This window comes from Equus quagga, chromosome 6, assembly GCF_021613505.1.
Source record: "Equus quagga isolate Etosha38 chromosome 6, UCLA_HA_Equagga_1.0, whole genome shotgun sequence".
Taxonomy (NCBI): Eukaryota; Metazoa; Chordata; class Mammalia; order Perissodactyla; family Equidae; genus Equus; species Equus quagga.
In genome coordinates this window covers 9,878,267-9,894,578 of record NC_060272.1, presented here as the reverse complement: position 1 = coordinate 9,894,578, position 16,312 = coordinate 9,878,267, and the positions used below count along the sequence as shown (strand labels likewise).

At 39.2% G+C, this 16,312-nt stretch overlaps 1 pseudogene; it reads right to left on the bottom strand.

The window, feature by feature from the left end:
* Window positions 1–879: 879 nt before the first annotated feature.
* On the bottom strand, window positions 880–2,007 carry LOC124241166 (glycoprotein-N-acetylgalactosamine 3-beta-galactosyltransferase 1-like; annotated as a pseudogene).
* Window positions 2,008–16,312: the final 14,305 nt, after the last annotated feature.

Here is a 16,312-nt window from a genome sequence, read left to right as displayed (position 1 = left end):
GTTCTCCTGACAACAGTGATTATTCCTTTTTCTCGCCTCTCATTTTACTTCTAGAATCACATGCTTTGCCAGTTAGATGTCCTCTGATTTGTTCATGTCGGTCATATAAATATACATATTAACCAAAAAATAAACAACTTGACTTTAAAAGCCACGTCTTATTGTTTCTCGTGCAACATCTAGCACAGACCTTGGAAATTTGGTGTGAATAATAATAATTATTATTAAATAATTGTTTAATTGAATGATTTCCAGCATGGAGATCTGGTAATTTGGTGTTAGAAAAGTAAAATTATGTTCTGGTAGACTCTTGGAAGACACTGATGGGGATTTTTCTTTTTTATTTCAAATTGTGGTTTCATCAATGCACATTTAGAACAAGTGCCATTTTTATTCTTTTTCTGGAAGAAATACTGTCAATTGTAAATAATCATTGAAAGTACAAATGCATGGCTTGAGTTTACAAACAACACTGAGCAAAAGTATTTCTTTCTAAAATTTTTTAAAGACAGGTTTATTTAGCTTTGCATATATGTTACAAAATGGTGTGGTGCAGTTTTAGCAAATTTATTTTGGTTTCTCAGTGACGATAATACATGTGGTCAGGAACGGGCAACAGAATCTCTAGTTCCTCTACCCTACCTGGCCACCACCATTTTAAAAACCTTAAAAAAATAATATGCATATATGTATGTATGTGTGTTACTGTATCAAAACACCTTTTAACAAACTGCATAGCTCATTTAAAGCTTTAGTTGAGAATCAGACATATGAAAGAGTTCTAATGCGGAATGTCCACTTAGAAAGAAGTCCTTACTGGGATTCCAGTGTTCTACGACAGAAATGCTGAAGCTCTTCTTCAGTGTAAACTCAGACACTTCACCTCTGTTCACTCATGTTTTTCCTCCAAGGATTTCCTGACTTTGCCTTTGGATCTTCATTTTTGTATGCTTCACTTGTTTCCTTTAGTCTCAGGTGAGGCAGGTGGACATCTATATACATAACCATATGGATGAAAAGGATAAACAAAATATTCCAACACATGTATAACTGTCAAGTCAACATAGAGAAAACAAACTGCAAGATCAGAACAGAAACCAGGACCCATTCAGGAGGATAATAGTTATAATCCCAGTACCAAAAGATTCTGGTAAGATAACCTTTGATTAAGCGGAGTTCTGGTCCAAAGGGATGGAAAGTTTCTTTTCCAGCGGGATTGCTGGAATCCTCTGAATCTATGTTTATGATTTCCATGCACCTCCCTGGCACTAAGTCTTCAATGGAAGAACTGTGTGTGCACCTGTCTGTCTTGAATGTATCAATAAATCTCCTCCAGTCTTCTTTGCTTGGTACAGATCCTTCTCCTCCACTCATGTAGCCATGCTTTATATAGGACTTAAATCTTCTCCCAAGGTATAAGGGTTCTGGAGGCCTGTAGTTTGCCAGAAGCCATCTCAGCTTCTCTAGTATGACCTGTAACCTCATCTGCTGTCATAACCAAACCGCCTCTTCTAGACAATGGTCATGAACGCACTGAGCAGCTTTCATAGTTTTCCAGGAGAGTTGGTCGCTGCCTTCTTCGGTGTTTAATCCCACAGAAGAGAAGTCTTTATTTCCTTCTGAATTCACAAATAATACTTGATCACAATGCTGGACTTGATCACAACCCTAAACCTAACCCTAACCCTACACATTTAGCTTTTCTCTTTAGAATTTAAGGCGACGTCATAACCCCGCAAAGAATTTTAACTTTCTGACAGAGTTTTTCAGCGATGTCTGTGTTCTCATCTTTACATTGGCTGGCATCTGCAGTGAAGAACACCTCTCCTTCTGGATGATTCTGTCCCTTATCATCTGAATGCCTAGACCGAAGCTCATTATGAAGAATATTAGGCTGCATGTCACCCTCCTTTCTCCACAAAACACTAAATAGCTGAGAAATAAGAAAACTTTGATGGCTGATGCATACAGGAAAGTTACAACACTCAGTCAAGCCTTAGAGGTCATTTCCAGAAGGTATTTCCTAAAATCTAAAAGGAAAGTCGACATACCATGAAAATACACCACATTTATCCTTTATTTCCTGTCTTCTATCTCCCGCCCTCCGCTTAAGAGTAATTCCAGTTGGAAAAGGACAACCCCGCTACCCCATCATTTTCAGAGAAGACCCTGAGCTCCAGAACCACCCTGCCTCGGCAGTTTGGGGCGGTCACTGTCGGTGGAAAGCAGGTGGAGGAGACAGACCCCTGCAGGAGGCCGGAGGCACTCAGCTGACCGGCTCTCCGGAAACTGACCGCGTCACAGCCCGGTTCGGCCCTCCGGGGGCGACACCATCCGCCCTTCGTTGCTCCTCAGGACAGCCACGAGGGTGGTTCCGGCCACCCCGTCACTCCTGGGTGGCAGCAGCCACAGTGGGTCCGCCTCCGCCGAGCGCCCAGCCTGCCGGCCTGCGTCTCCATCCAAAATACTCCCTCCCCGCCCCGCGCGCCCCCTCCGCAGGGTCCCCATCTCACGCGCTCCTGCCCGGCGCGGCCCGCCCCGCGGGCCCCCTCCCCGGGGTCCCCATCTAACGCACTCCTACCCGGCGCGCCTCGCCCCGCTGGCCCCCTCCCCAGCCTCTCCATCCAAAGTGCTCCCGCCCCGCGCGCTCCCGCTCCCAGCCTCCCCTCGCCTCTCGTACCTGCTCCCCAACCGTCCCCTCCCCGTGTGCACCCTCCCCGGGCGTCCCCTCCCCAGCGTCTCCGCCCTGCCCCCTCGCCTGGCGCCCTCTCGCTCTGGGCTCCCCGCCCCGCGGGCTCAGGCCCACCCAGGAGCCGCCAGCCGGCATCTCTGCTGCCTTAAGTAGGGACTTGTTAATGGTGCAGTTTGAGATTGCTGCTGATTACGTGTTCTTTCGATATATGGGTGCATTTGAAACAGAAGATGAATAGCACATCTTTTTTTGCTCCCTTTTGAAACTGCTCTAAAGCTACAGTGAAGAGAGATTTCAAAAGAAATAAATCGAAATTATTAGGAAAAAACGGTAGAGGAGAAAAAAGCAACACCATTTTGGAAGATGTAAGACTAGTGAAAAGTTATTGACTTAACAGATCTGACAAATAAAAATGGCAAGTAATGGAATATATTGGAGTTTATGAGGAAGCCATTTGGTGTAAACCTAATTCGGCCTGACCTTGTCTTTCCAAAAGGGCCTGACCATTGCCATTGAGCATGCATTGTATATCTGCTTTAGAGATTCCCTATGGCAAGAACAAAGGCCCTTGATATAAAGGTGCAACTTCCCTCCCCCTCCCAAGGTTGGCATTTCCTTAAGGATTAAGCATCTTTCCTTAGGCTAGGAACTGATTGCTGTGTTCACCTGTGACCACCCAGCTCAAGACAATAGACTTGCCTCCTGCTACGCCCTCTGAGATAGCAGACCCACTACCTGCTGTGTCCATCAAGCGCTGTGCCATAGGGCAATCTTGTGACTATTGTGAGAGGGACATTTCAATCATATGTAAAGCATCCTCTTTGGGGGTATATAACCACTCTGTATACCTCACTTCTTTGGTGCCCTTTCTTCCTTCAGGAAGAAAGGCCCCGGGACATGGTCCTCGCATTTTAGCTCAGAATAAACTCTCCCAAATTTTCATTTATAGATTGGTTATGGATTATTTTCGTCGACAGATCCATGATGACAGAATTTTATAGAAGGGGGATAGGCACTTAAAGTCAAAGTGATCTAAAATGAACCATTTTCGACAGGCTTTCGAATTACAAGAATACTAACTGGTCGCGCTACGAGTAACATGGAGAATGATGATTGTGTAGCATGCAGTTGAAAGGGGAGAAATAAAACTAAAGTTGTGAAGGCAGCTGTTTGATGTCCTAAATCTCTTCTCCTACTGAACTCCCAGAGGCTTATCCCCAACACGGGATATCAGAGGAATTTTCTAGCAAGAAACTGATGGCTCCAAGAGAAGAATCATAAGAACCAACAGAGTTCCTTCTGCACCAAATGGCCCAGCTGAAGCACCACTTGGAGAAGATCATGGAGGGTATACACTTCGAACCTCGAACAGCTTTCCAGTTTGCCACCCTTCCTATGAGCAGAGAAGGGAGTCAACCAGAAGTCTCTCAAGCAAAAGGTTTGAGGTAGAAGGAGAAACAAACCAAAGGGGGAAAAAATAAATTGGAGGAAATAGGAACTCTCCAGAGAGAAGAAAACTTCAAAAATACTAAAGCACTACCATCTGTATCATTAGGGAGATAAGAAAATATATGGTAAGCATGAAATAAGAAAAATATGCTGGGGAAAAAAGAGCAATCCAAAAAGCATGCTTGTGCATGCGTGCGCACATGCACACGCACACACGCACACACACACACAAACACACACAACAGATCTTTGGGAAATTAAAATCAAGAGAGCAGAAATAAAGCTCAGTAGAAGTTTTGGAAGATAAAGTTGAAAAAATTCTCCGGTATGTAGAGCAGAAAGACAAAGCTGGAAGATATGAGAAAAGATTAAAGTAAAAATCATTCCAGGAGATGCCCAGTTGAAGTACTAGGGATTCTATAAAGAGTAAGACAGAGAATATTAGAAGAGAGAGAGTATTATCAATTAGATAATTCAAGGAAACTTTCTAGAATGAAAGGACATGCATCCCGATTGAGAATGGCTCCCTGAGTGCCCTGCTTACTGACAGAAGAAGTGCCTCCTATTCTTGAGAACCATCAGCCAGTGCTCCCTGAGTGGGATGTGCGAGGAAGATGTGTTAGGAGATGAGTGCAGAGAGGAAGCAGTCAAATCTTTTAGGAATTCATAGGCAGCAGTGACGACGCTCGCTTTTACTAAAGTAAGATCTGAAACCATCGGAATGTTTTGAGTAGAGAAATGGCACGATCTGTCATTTTAACTCCATCAATCTGGTTGCTGTGTTGAGAATAGACAGAAGAGAAGGAAAGGCAGAGTAGGTCCATGAGTTTGTGGCAAACACAGTGTTATTGTCATACACTCTTTCTACCATTTTTAAAAAGAAAACTCTTTTTTGTAATACATTTAACATCAGTTCCCACATTTATCTGCAGTTCTTTGTGATAATATAGACAAGGGAGCAGAGGTGGTTTTTCTTTTGTTTTCTTTCCTCCCTCCCTCTCTCCTTCCCTCCCTTCCTTCCTTTTTGCCTTCCTTCTTCTTTTCTTTCTTTTTTTTTGAGGGGGGGATGGATGGTGTTAAACATGGTAAGCTTGAAACATTGTTTAGTCATCGGAGTAGAAATGTTGGCTGAGCAGTTGAATATACCACACTGGGATTCAGAGGAATGATTCAGGCTGGAGATAGCAGTTTGAAGCCATATGATTAGGTAATTTCATGAGGGGTTTGACTGTGGCTAGAAGACAGCCCTGGGGCTTATCAGCATTTAGAGGTCAGAGGGATGAGGCAGGAACAATAAAGCCCATTGAAAAAAAAAAAAAGGCTATTATACCAGGTGTTTCCTGGAATCCACATGGAGAAAATGTTGCAGGGTGAGATTACATGGAATGTTGATATGCACCTCGGATGGAGAATGGGAACTAGTCTTCTTGTTAGTGGCTTGTAAGCCTGGTGAGAATGAAATCATGACTGGGGAGGGATCAAGACAAAGTGTGAAGAGTTCATCTGAAGGGAGCAAATCTGTGCAGAGGGTGCTTTGTGGAGATTTGCCTTAATGGGGGGGCTGCGGAGGAGGAGGAGAAGAAGCAGAGAATGGCAGAGAAATCTGGGAACTGATGTTAAATGTATTAAGAATAAGATTTTTCCTTTTAAAAATAGTAGAAAGAGTATTTGGTAATAATAATGATCCAGTAGAAATGCAGGAAAGGGAGAAGTGCTGCAGCAAACACCTAGTGTGGGCCAGAGGGAGTGGATCCATTGGCAGGAGGAGAGGCAGGCATTAGCTAGGAGCACAGATGGCTCATCCGTCTTTACAGGAGGCAGGGCGGAGGCAGGGCGGATGTGGGGTAGATGTGTCATATCTGAGCGCTTGTGGAAGTTCTTTCTCCTAGTTATGTCAATTTTCTCAGGAAAATAGGAAGTAAAGTCAGACATGAGTGAGGATTGGGGAGAAGATGTTAAAAGTTTGAAGAGAGAGATTTGAAATGGTAGTCTTAGGGGTGTGGGAAAGTGAATGGACCAAGTAAATTCAATATGAACTCTGGGTAGGATACAGAGTAATATAAACAGCAACACTGAGTATTGCTCAGACCCAAAGTGGGATATGACCATATCAGGAGACAAGGTAGATAAGGATGGTGAAGTGTGTGGGAGGAGGCAGAGAGAAAAAAAAGAGTCACATAGAAAAGAGCCACTGCCGAAGGCTAATGGATACTTTCAGACACATAATTTGTATAAGAAGGTGAATTTTCAATGAATCAGATACAAGAGCTAAATGATTGCCTCTGAAAGGGACTGAATTTTATTTATTTTTTTTTATGATATTAACTTTATTGTGGTGGTCTGGAATGAAACCTGTAATATCTCTGAGGTGTATACAAACAACACAAAATTTAAAATGGAAATAAAGAGGTTCCACTTGCAATAACTAATAATAACTAAAAACAATAAAGTGCCAAGGAACAACCCCAGCAAGAAATAGTCAAAACCTATTTGAGGAAAACTTCAAATCATTCTGAAAATATGAAAAACAAAAATTGAATGAATGGAAAGAGACACCATATCATTGGAAAGAAAAACTTGCCATCATAAAGATGTCCACTTTCCCTACATTAATTTAGAAGTTAAGAATGCGTTGAAGAAAAACACAATGAGGATTGTTTTTATCTATGAAACTATTTCTGAAGTTCATTTGTAAAGAAAGAAGAATGGAGCGCAGAGTCAGGGAGGCTGAGGTGGCTGGGATCTCAGCAGCAGCTAGCAGAGAGGATGGCATATCTTCCTGCTTTTCGCATGTCTAACAATTTCTTATTGGAAGCTAGACATTGAGAATTATGCATGGTTGGCTGCTGAATTTTGTTGTATTTTAAATATATATTTGGTCTTTGTTCTGGAACCCAGTTACATTGCTTGAAATTGGTTTGAGTCCATTGATAACTAAGTTTAGTTAAGGTGGGCCCAGAATACCGTAGTAGTAAGGGCTGATGTGGGCCCATTTTTCAGTTAATGTCTTTCTGAGAGCTGTGCTTCATGCCTGCATATGAGCAGTTCTTTCCACTCTGGCTCTGCAGATTGCTCCCCGACTCTTGTCCATTGGTGTTTCATAGCCTTGCTGGTTTTCTCACATTTGTGCAGCTCATTACCAAGGCAGACCTGAGGAGAATCTCTGCAGATCTCTGGAGTTTATTCTCTCTCTCTCTCTCCAGCTGCCTCTTTTCTGGCATTTGGCTTCACAAATTCCCATTGCCGAAAGTGGGAGAATAAATCCAGTCCCTGTTCTTCCATCATGGCTGAAAGCAGAACTCGGTATGTCACGATTTTACCGTATGGTGGAATACTATGCAGCTCCTGTTGCATGTCCCACTCTGCTAGAAGACCAGCCCCAAGACACTGTGGGCAGGGATGCCTGGGCCTACAGGGCTGCCTGGCACAGGATGGGGCTCAGTGAGTATTTGCTGCGCTGAGGCATAAACCCCACCGTCTCAGCATCTCTGGAGCCACATTTACCACACGCCTCCATGAATGCTGCAAAGACGCCTGGGCAGGCTTGATGTGGCCTTTTCCCTTCCGGTTTCCCACCAGCCACTTTCCCCGGAGGAGGAGTTTAATCAATGAGTCAGCGTAATCTAGAGCTTCTCTTTGAAGCTTTCTCCATGCGTGCATACGTAAATCGTGTGGCTTAGCAACAGAAATGTATTGTCTCCCAGTTCTGGAGGCTGGAAGTATGAAATCAAAGTGCTGCTTCCTTCCCAGGGCTGCGAGGAAGGATCTGCTCCAGGCCTCTCTCCTTGGCTTGTAGTTGGTCATCTTCTCCCTGCGTCTCTTCACATGGTCTTCCCTCTACGGAATTTTATTTTTAATTCTGATATAACTAGTTGATTCTTTACATCCATGAATAGCCTTGATAAAAATGAATATTTGAAAATATTTAATATTTGAAATATTAAAAAATGAGTAGAGTAAGGGAGAAAAAAGTGTATGCCCATTGGTATATATACATATAGATAAGTAATATGTTTAGCTGTTTGAATAAGTAATATGTGTTCATTTGGTCACATGTTATGACCTTTTTAATGCCAAAAGGATCTGAGATATAAACAAGTTGCTGACTCTTTAATGAAGCATCCACACACTTAATAGTGTTTAGCTGTGCATTTCAGGGAACAGCAGTATCAGCGAGACTGACCCAACTAATTACTAAAACATGGTAATAAAAATAACACTTTTTTTCTTTGTAAAAGACATCTGGCGTTCCATGAATCAAATATTTAGAGCTAAAAAATAGCAGTGGCAATTGCAGAGAAAAATGTAGTTTTCTTAGCTATCACTGAGGGAAACCTGTATTTTGTCATCCAAATTCTCCTAATTAACACATCAAGATCATTGTTGCTATCATCATTTAACAAAAAGATTATACATGTGAGGTTCTATGGACTGCCCCCTCCCCCAGCCATCAGACCATTGTTAATTTTCAAGAAATTAAAGTTTAAAAACGAGTAAATTTGTTGGAAAACATTAATAGGAGGTATTATGTTCTTTGAGAGAACATAGATCTCCTGCACTTGTGAATTTAGCTTTGGCACTAACGTCAGTATCCTGGTCAGGTCCAGCCTTGGACAGCGGGCTCACTGGGTCATTGATCTTCTTACACATCCAGGTTCCTGGGGCCCTTACTTCACGCTCAGAAGTGGGGAGAATGTTCAGGGATTCTCCTCATGCCTCTCTCCTAGAGCATGAGGAGGAGTACATCACTAAACAGTGACATGGGCCACAATTGTTTTTGCTCTGCAAGCATTCTGAGAGCATGTAAAAAAAAAAGCTGATTTAATCTCCATAGCATTCACTGTGCTTTATAGTAAACCCAGAGTCTTCATTATAATTTCAAACCAAGAACAAGGTCCTCCTGCGTGTGACATCCAATGAGCCATGAAAGGAACTAAGTACATTCACTGCCCTGGAGAGATTCCAGCAGCTTCCCTGCATGAGATCAGTATATAACAGATGGGACCAGGGTGACTGATTTAATTAGAATATTTTAATAGCAGAATGGAGAACATTGTACAGCTCTATCAATTGGGAGGAAGGACATTAAATTCACCAAAGTAATTGTTTCATTGGGAGGATATGTCAAATAAAATATATCTACATGCAATATATATATATTTAATTTGAAGGGAATTGAAAATGATTATGAAAATGAAGTCATTATATAACATATGATGGTTATCTAAATCTTTATGAGAAATGAACCTTTAAAGCTTCTCAAATATTTATCTTATCTTATTAATTGAAGTATCCTGCTGCTTTAAGCTCCTTTTGACCTAGTCACTATTGTCCTCCAGACTGAAAGCTTGATACATTAGAAGAGGAAGTAGGTTTTTCAGTCTGTTCAGAAAATAGACATTTCTTCAGACATAAAAGACAGTTTATAAAATATACAGCATTTATCTAGAGTTAGTGAATTCTCTAAAGGGAATAGTAATACAAAAATGCAATTCTTAGAGGAAGATAGCATCCTGCTTTATGCTCTTGAATGAGTTTTACAGAAACAGAAAGCAAATTAATATCTTTTCATTATAATTAACCACAAAATATTTGGAAGTTTTTATTTAAAAATTTGCTATTATCCTGAAATTTATACTTAAGGCACTAAAGATTAGTATCTCCAAAAACATTTTATCTGCTAATCTTGGTGGATAATATATTACACATTATCTTCCAAATAATATTTATCATTCTATTTTGAACAAATCCTGTATCTCATATAATAGAGCCAGCCTTCGTATGATAATGAATGATTGGCATAACACAAGGCTTAGACCATGATACTTAGTGAAATTGAATTAATAAGATCATAGAATTTATGTCAATTAGCCTGAGTAGAATCTGCTGTTCAGTTTCTGCTCAAGGAGCAATAAGAGAAAAATGCCCCATTTTACTGAAAAGGAGTCAGTCTTATTCATGTATACTTGATAGGATTTTTTTTATTTTGTTCACAAATCAAAATAATCAACTAGGTTTAAGGGGAAAATAAAATGAGATATCTGTGCCTATTTACCTATCTATCTGTTTATCTATCTCTATATTTATATAGGTAAGAGCAGTTTTCTTTTGATAAAAAGAGAAATAGTATATATTTTTGCCTAGTAATAAGGTGTCATGCTTTATCTTCTTGAAATAACGTATTTAATTAATGAATTTATTTTTTAAATAACTGATGAGCACATTCATCATCATATCATTTAAGACATAACAGTACATTCTTAGTATTAAATATGAGAGAGGAGTGAGAATGAAGCAGTTAAAGAGAACACCCCCAGAATCTTTGACTTCACTAGCTGGCATCCAGAGGGCATCACAGAATCGAAGATGCTATGGAGGGCTTGATCAGGATGTACCAACCTGGCAACGGTTTCCTTCAGACCTGAAACTCAAGTGAACTATAAAATCTCTCTTACTGTCCCAGTACAAATCACATTTTAAATGAGGAGACAAAACTCAGGGTGCTATGATGATGGCACCCTTCTCAGTTGAAGAAACCAGCAATCATGCCGTGAATTCCACAGGAGGCCTGCTGAAGGAGAATATATGCTCCTATGTTATTGTATTGTACAGATCAGTACGGTAGCTAGTAGTAACAGGCTTACCTAGCATTATAGAAATTACTGATAGATATGCTCATCTTTTTCGAACTTGGAACATTAGCAGAAGATATAAATCAAGAATCCTCTGCAGTTTGTTTTGATATCAATCTTTTCGAAGCTAAAAATTTGTCACGTGAAAATGTACATGCAAGAGAGTATCAGAAAATATACCAAAGCAGGTTCTGGTGAAGAGGATTGGATACCAGCTGGTCATGATACATGAAGAATTGCATCAATTTCACATGAGAAGGGATTAATTAGAATCACTTAATATGTTACTTGTCTTTTGATGTATGAATATTTCTGATTCAGTTAATCATTTAATAAACTGCATGTGATTCTAATATTATGTTTTAGTCATTCTCAAGGAAACATTTTGTTATTTATTTGAAAAATAGTCATAGTTGGAAGAAGCTTTTCCAATGTTACTAAAGTGAACAATGGATAGTTGCAGTCCAACTCCTTGGTGCCAAGAATGATCAGAAAAGACAGGTGGCACCTATACAGCATGCAACTTTATTCACACCCATTCCAGTGTGCGTCTGCTCTGCCTCACACCCACATGATGCCAAGGAGTGGCTCTTCGCTTTTCATTTCTTCCCCGTCATCAGTGCTTTCCCTGCCTCTGAAAGTCCCCAAATGTACATGTAGCAGCCCAGAGTCTGAATAGTATATTATAAAAAGTCCTGTCTTTATTTTTTCCTCTCATTACAAATGCAGAGATTTAGAGTAAAAACTTTACAAGGCATGTCAAAGCTAAGAAAACGATTGGATCATTTCTTAATGCCCTTCTTAGGACTGATTCTGTGATAATGTAATAATAAGCCACTAAAAAGAAGTGTGTCCATGCTAAAATCACTTTTCCATTTTTCCCTCTATAAAATATGACAAATATAGAATAGTTATTTATGTTGCCAATAACTGAAATAGTGATAGACTTTTGAGATCTTCTGTAAATATTTATTGAATTAGTAAAGGAATTAAGCCAACCAAATATTCTGTACCTATGTGAAAATGTGAAAATGATGCTATATCTGGCTGACAATAAAACCAAAGCTTCAGGCTATAATTATTGAGGAACAGATATGAGTTTCATCATGATATATCTTGTCTTTCCTTCTGCCTCTGATGGAATGAATGAGTTGTATTCTGACCTGTACTGTGTAGGAAATTAACATATTAAAATTAAGCCTGTTGACATAGACTCAATAACACATTAAAGCAATCTGATGAAAACAAATGTCTATGGAGCTAATACCTAATATGTGCAGAGTGTTTTTAAAAATGAATGAGACCTTTTAACTTTATACTCTAGTTGGGAGGCAAGATATAAACATTTGAAAAAGAGATGTAAAATAAAACTGTCATTAGATGGAAAAATAATATTCAAATAAGGGGATATATTTAATTAATGCTATGAATCTGGGAAAGTAAGATGTTATAGTGATCTGCAGTGTGCTCAAAGCCTTCAAAGCAAGTTCTTGAGTGGATTACCTTTGGCTACTAAATGATTTAGCTAATTATATATTTGCAGGATACATTGTAATTATCAGGTGATATCATATTGGTTCTATGTCAACACTGAAGAAATTTAGAATGACAGTTCAAGAAGTTGTCAATTGCCATTTCTGACAGAAATTGGAGAAAGCTTCTTAATGAGCACTCATATTGTTATTATAGCAATTGGTATCTAGTACCCTGGTTACTGGATATTTACCAATGCAATTCAGAAATCACAGTTAGCATGATATTGAGATTTTTGTTTCTAAGGAGGAAAATATCCATTCAGCACAGTTATGACACGATTAATGCTTGGTTCAGAAAAGTGAATTTCCTTTTAGATCGAATATATAGGTCAATGTATACAACCAGATTTAAAGGATCTCATCCATTTGTTGGTTTAAGATTCTGACTATGCAACTGAGAAGCCCAAATGTGACCCTAATTTAACCATGGGAATGTAAATATCAAAAGCATGCAAACAACTCACTTTTCTGGAGAAATATTTCTAATGATCCTATGTTACTGAAGCCAAACCATTGAAACAGAAGAACAATTTGCTATAGTGGGCAGTGTGTGGCAATAACGTAATCAACAGGGATGTAAGTGGCCAGTTAGGGAAGGCATGCAGGCCGTTGGTGAGATACAGCAGGGTTGGTGGGCACTAATGGCCACTGCAGTGTTTCAACAATCATTGTGGTAATGGAAGAGCTTTTAGGTTTCTTAGTCATTTATTTAGTTTAGTGGGAATAATAGTGATGATGACAATAAAAATATTAATAACTAATGGTTTCAGAGTGATTACTATGTGCCAAGTATGGTTCTTAACATTTTACATACATTTTCTTTATTGGTTATTTCCACTAATCTTATGAGGTAGTATTAGTATCTCTAACTTTAAGAAAACTAAGGTACAGAGGAGGTAGTTAGTTTTCAAGTTCCCAGAATTAGAAACTGATAAAACCAAGGGACTTGATGTAGACTGTGTGATGTCTTTTATACACACACACACACAAACATGTGCATTGCCAAACTATCTCTCTTTAAATGTCTATTCTCCTTTTAAAAATCTAGGTGTAATGTTAACCAGAAAAGAGCTAACCAGAAAAGTATTAAGAAATCATTGATATTCCAATGCAAATGTGATGAATGGTGCATTTTATTAAAGCAAAGTATCACAATCGTGTGGGAAGAGTTTTAAACATGAGCTATTTAATGATTTTTAATATACTCCTGATATTTCATAACACTTTAATGTAAATGATTAATAAAGTACTGGAAAGAATACAAGTCCTGAGCTATCTTCCTATGACTCTTGAAGGTGAGGGGTTGGAATGCTCTGTTGGAACTGTATTTCCACACATGGTAATTCAATACTGTGTTTCATATGTTAAGCAGAGGGGGAAAAAGTGTGAAAAACTGTGGTTGTACGTAGACACATGGTATATTAGTTTCTTACGGCTACTGTAAAAATTATGACAAATTTAGTGGATTAAATCAACACATATTTATTCTCTTATAGTCTGTACATAGAAATCCTAAAGTCAAGGTGTCAGTAGAGCTGTGATCCTTCTGGAGATTCTGGGCAGGGATTTGTTTCCTTGGCTTTTCCAGCTTCTGTAGGCCATCTGCGCTCCTTTTCTCCTGGCCCCTTCTCCATCTTCAAAGGCAGCAGTATCAGCATCTTCAAATCCCTCCCTTTCTGTCATCTCTGCTTCTTCTATGACTCTTACCTTTTGCCTTCCCTCTTAGAAATACTCTTATGATTACACTGGCCTCTCATGGATAACCCAGGGTAATCTCCCCATCTCAGGATCTACCTCTCTTTTAATGACATCCGCAAAGTATCTTTTGCCATGTAAGGTAACGTATTCACAGGTTGCAGGAATTGGTACTTGGATGTCTTGGAGGCCATTATTCTGTCTGCCACATGTAGACAGAAAGCTAATAGCAAGTGTAAATTAGCCTAGACCTTAAATTCCTGAAAATACACCCTTTCATCTCGAAATGCACTAAATTTTAGCAGTTAGTCTAGAATGTATTTTTTATGTGTCACTGCTCTTTATCCCTATTGCCTTAGCAAGGAAGTGAGTTGGAATTTGGAGGAATTCTCTTATTTAGGATCCCATTGTGAATGTTTTCAAGTAATAGCTTTAACTGATGAGAACATGTTTGGAAGAGCTGAATATGACATGCTCTCTCCTATTGGTTTAAGAAGTCACCATTATCAAATTATTTTATATGTATAAGACAAGAGGCCCAACTGCTGTGCTCTGGAAGGGGCCACAGACAACTTACAGGTGTGCTGAGGCGAGGGGGTCACTGGACAACGTTGGGGGCAGAGATGTGGGATGCAGGGCCATGGGAGTAGCCTGCCCTCCCTGTGAGCTTGCACCCACCTCAAGGAGCCTGGTCTCTGCACCAGCACCCTGAACACACCTTATCATTTTCTGTGTGTTCCTGGCCTACAAAAATATGGGAAACCACTCCCTCAAACTAAGAATCTAACCATGTTATCACAGTGGTGCTGTTTCACATTCTTAGTTCTCTGCCTCACATTTTAAAGTATTTATCATTCATGTGTCTTAACATGTCATAAAAAGTCTTTCATGTTCTGCTTCCTTCCTGAATCTTCTGCTCCCCTCTCTTCTACAACCTTTATATTCTACACTCCAGTTTTTCTAATATAAGCAATTTAGAGAAATATTAGCTTTACTTCTCTAAAACATGCAAAGATTTTGTAGTGCAATGTTCACAGTACTTTCAATAATGAGCATTTATTTGAAAATAACAATTGGGATTTTACTCACATGGAGCAGGCATTTCTAGTTCAAGCACATGAGAGTATGAGTATGAAGTTACATTATTTAGTGCTTACTGTGTCCCTTACAGAAATATTATGTTATCTTATTTGATCCTCATAACAACTTTATAATGAACTAGGTCTCAACTTTCTTAAATCATATTTTATTTAATAGCATTGCAGTGAGCATTTTAACTAGTTTAACTTCAAAACTAATTCTCTTTCCACTACAGTTCACCTAAAGGATCATTTAGCTTAACCCACTTATTTTACCCAAGAGAAAACCAAGGAGCTCAGTGTTTAAGCGACTTGCCCTTTCCTATGTAATTGGCATAGTTAACTCACACAGAAAATTAACCAAGGAAGAAATTTCACTTGAAAGACCAGTGGAAAAAGAACATTTGATTAAGTCCAGATGGTACCTGGCTCACCTGATACATCTACAAATTGTCTACAGTTAAAAACAACTGTACCCTAAGCTTGAGTACCCTAAGCTTAAAATGACAAATTTTCCAAAGTCCTTTCTGAAGGCTAATGCATATGGCCTTTCATCTCTTGAGACTAGGTCAGGCTCTGTTTGCTGGCATACTGCTGATGACTAAAGATAGGATGCTTTTGCTTGTTCTGTTGTTTTGTTCTGCTTTTGGACTTCAGCTGGAATTTTATGATAAATGACTCATTGACATTAGTAAGAAGCATGGAGAAATTCATTCCATGTTAGAGGAAAGCTGTAGCCTCATCTTAACTCAAGGGTTCTTAAACTGGGCTCTCATGAACCCTAAGGGATTTATGGATAGACTTTTGGGAGTTCAAGAACTTGGATAAAAAAAAAAATGCATCTTTATTTTTACTGTCCTTTAATTGAAATTTAGCATTTTCCTTGTTGTTAATTGTAGGCAACAAACCATAGTAGTACAATCAATTCTAGGTGACTTTGTCACAAAGAGAAATCAGAAACTTCATATTACATAAAAGTTATTGAAGATATCAAAAAACACTGTGAATACTCACCACTACTTTCAAATTACAGAGGTTATTAGTTAATATGCTAACTACATTTCAATAAGTTGTTTTTCTTCGTAATCCTACGTATATTGTTGTATATGTTTAAAAATGTTAGAGAGCCCATTAGCTTCACCAGATTGCCAAAGGGATCCATGGCTCCAAAAATTGTTGGAAAGAGATATTAAGGATGCTCACACATGTTTCTGTCTCTTTGAACTTAAT